The sequence below is a fragment of the Triticum aestivum genome, chromosome 6A, assembly GCF_018294505.1.
Source record: "Triticum aestivum cultivar Chinese Spring chromosome 6A, IWGSC CS RefSeq v2.1, whole genome shotgun sequence".
Taxonomy (NCBI): Eukaryota; Viridiplantae; Streptophyta; class Magnoliopsida; order Poales; family Poaceae; genus Triticum; species Triticum aestivum.
This window is the reverse complement of record NC_057809.1, coordinates 4,895,885-4,899,734: the sequence shown is the minus strand read 5'-3', so window position 1 is coordinate 4,899,734 and position 3,850 is coordinate 4,895,885.

Here is a 3,850-nt window from a genome sequence, read left to right as displayed (position 1 = left end):
GTGACACAGGTTATCTATGTGAAGGACATGTCTACCAAACCGAGAAAAAGAAAAGATAAGGAAGCGAATACATCATACGATGAGCCAAAGCGCCACATAGTTCTTTCAGGAAAAACGGACATCGTGGGAGTGGAGGGCAAGACAGACATGTCCGAAGATTATGAAAAGTTTCATGAAATTCCTCCCTTCAAAGTCAAGGCTGACCCAAGCATCCTGATAAATGATGAAGATTATCCATGGTTACGGCGCAATAAGCAAAGCACACAAGTGAAGAAAAAGTGAAGGCTTTCTGTCCACAACTATTATGATGATACCATGCCAACTTTCAACCTTTTCCAAGTTCATTTGAAATGCATGTTGTAACAGACGAGTTTCCGTATTAAAACCCTGATATCTCGAAACAGATTGTCCGTTTTGTTGAAATGCTTTGAATGTTGCATTTTATAAACCTCTACTATTATTGAAACTAAAATTATATAGAATCTATACAACTAAAATTATATAGAATTTTCATAAAGAACTTTTTTGTTACAAACTTTAATAGCAAAAAGAATTATCATAAAATAAATTAAATAAGTAATTAGAAAAAAATATAAACTTTAATAAAATATATAAGTAGAAACAAAACAAAATAAAATAAAATAAACTTTAATAACATAAATAAAATTTGTGAAACTAAAATTATCAAGGTATTTTCTGTTCAAAACATTCTAAGCAATCTCTAGTATTATTGAAACTAAAATTACATATAAAATTGATGCAACTAAAATTATGAAAGTATTTTCTGTTCAAAATCATTAAAAGCAAAAGGAATTTTCATAAAGAACTTTTTTGTTAGAAACTTTAATAGCAAAATAAAATAAAATAAGTTTTTTTGTTGTAAGTAGAAACGAAACAAAATAAATAAAGCAAAAAAGAAAACAAAAAAAGGGAAAAAATAAAAAATATGCCACCTACTAGGCCTCCACGGCCTGAATACGACTAGAAACCCATCCATGGGCCAGGATTCAGGCCCGCAGAATGCCCAGTAGGCCCAATGGGCATACCAGTGACAATTAGGCCTGAAAGCCTGTAATGAAGAGGAGCTCGAGAGACGTGCAACAGTGGGGCTTCTAAACCACTGCGCGCCCCTCTCAGCTAGCGAGGTGGGACTAAACATTTGCGCACGCGTAGAACAAGACATTTGGTCCCGGTTGGTGCCACCAACCGGGACTAAAGGGGGGCATTGGAACAGGTTCGTGGCACCAACCAGTATGAATGCCTCCTTTTGGTACCGGTTGGTGCCACGAACCGGGACTAAAGGCAGCCGCTTCCCTCCTTTTGGGCTGCCGAAAACTGACCTTTGGTCCCGGCTGGTGGCACCAACCGGGACTAAAGGGGACATTGGTCCCGGTTTGTGCCACGAACCGGGACCAATGCCTCGTCTATATAAGCAGGACATGTAAATTTTTCGTTCAGTTGCTCATTCCCCCGCCGCGACGCCGCCAGGCTGCCCCCCTGTTTCGCCGTCGCCATCGTCGCCCTGCCTCCGACGCGCCTCCCCGACGCCGTCCCACGCCGCCTCGACGCCGTCGCCGCCCCGCGCCACCCCTGCCCCGACGCCGCCGGCCCTGCCTCCTCGTCGCCGTCGCCGCGCACCCTGTGAGCGATGCCCGGCGATCCCCTCCTCCTCCTCCCTGTAATGGCCGCCGCCGCCGCCGCTGCCGCCGCGCCCCCTATATATAGATGTTGTAATTTAGTTGTATTAATTTGGATGTGTAGTTTAGATGTGTAGTTAATTTAGTTGTTGTAATTTAGTTGTATTAATTTAGATGTGTAGTTTAGATTTTGTTCATAGATTTTTTATGATTTTTTTCGGTTATATTTTTGTTCATAGATTTTTTATGATTTTTTTGTTCATAGAATTTTTTTTGTGAATTTATGTATATGTTCATATTGTGTATGTATAGGAAAATTGTGTATGATAAAGTCATTTATATATATGAAATATATAGAAGAAAAAGGAGAGAAAAAAGGAAAATAAGAAGAGGAACAAGGAGAAGAAGAAGAAGAATAAGAAGAAGAGGAGAGGAAGAAGAGGAGAAATAAATAAGATGATATAAAAGAAAAAAAAAGAGGAGAAGAAGAAGGAATAGAAGAGAAGAAGAAGAAATGAAGAAGGAATAGAGGAGAAGTCTCATTTCTTCTTCTTCTCCACTATTCCTTCTGAGGAGAAGTCATTTCTTCTTCTTCTCCTCCATTCCTTCTTCTTCTCTTCTTTTTTCTCTTTTTTTTCTTCAATCTCCGCCTCTATTCCTTTCTTCTTCTCCTCTTTTTTTTCTTCTTCTTCCTCTTCTTATTTTTTTATCGGGTATGTCGTTGTCGATATACCCCCCCTCCCCAATAACTTTTAGTAAGTACTACTTAGAAAGTGCTTAATTAATAAGTAGTTGAACTAGTTGATTTAATAAAATTACTTTATTTTACTATATATAGAAGTAGTTTATTTTTAGCAAGTACTACTTTATTTTATTTATAGTAAGTGCTTAGTAGTTGAACTACTTGATTTAATAAAACTAGTTTATTTTACTATAGAAGTAGTTTATTTTTAGCAAGAAAATTAATAGAACTAGTTTATTTTTTAGTTGAAGCAATTATTCCGGCATCGACGTCGATGATGTCTATCCCGCATCCTCGTCGTCGACTTGGCGGAGGAGGTCGGCTTGATCAGAGGGGCCATGTCCGGGACTGGGCTCCGCCGGGATGGTTTTGGGATGTGCTACCTTCCGGGGGGCGTAGGTTGGTGAGGAGCCAGCCCGTCGTTGATCCGATCCTTGTTTGGTGGCGGTCGCGTGGGCCAGTGACGGTGCGAAGGCTTCCGGACACCGCGGAGGTGATACGTCACTGTGTCAGCAAGGAGGACGAGCACGTCCGTCGCTACATGGTTGCGTTGGAGGGCAGGTTCGACAATACCTGGCAGGTTCTTCAGGGATCTCACTGGAGCGATCCTGTGATGGTTCCTTCTCTTTGGGTGTCCACCGCCCGTGCCGATACCCGTCGGGTGCTACGGTTCTAGCTGTACTAGCGATGTTATATGTATGATAGTATTCGAGGTGTATGAGTGATAATATTCGACGATGTACGGACACAAGAGATGATGTAGTTTTGCTTATAATTGAATGCATCCTAATTTGAATACTACTTTATTTTGCGATTTGATTTTGCTTATTGAATGCCCAAATTGGAAAACTACTCCTACTTTGAATGCTAAAATTGGAGAGCACTATGCAAGGCGTATGCATATGATTAGTTGATAGCTTATAGGGTTTTCGTTTTTGCAGAAATCTAGGAGCCCCCCTCCATCATCCCCGCCGTCGACCCCGTCACCGACCCCCTCCGACCTTGAGGTGAGACCAGCCAAATCCTTTTTTAGAAATATAATTAAACAATATTTCGGGTTGACTTTAAGTCTGTTGAGTCTCCACCATATATGAGAGGACGAAGAAGCCCGACTGTTGTCGTGGGGGTCGTTTCTCCTTCTTCTCCGGATGCTAGACCTTTGTTATGCACTAGGGGAAGAAGGAGTAACGACCATCACCGACGGTCGCAAATGTCAGAGAGGAATCAGTGAGGGAGAGTTCCACCATATATATATATATATGAGAGGACGAAGAATCCCGTCTGTTGTCGTGGGGGTCGCTTCTCCTTCATTCTCGTGTGCTAGACATTTTGGTGTAATGCACTCGGGGACAAAGTGAGGAGCGACCATCACCGAGAGTCGAATATATATACCACGTGAGCTGAGAGTTTTTAAGAAAAGACTTGACAGACCGATAGTCATCGCCCACCAAGCGCGCAGGACCTATGACCG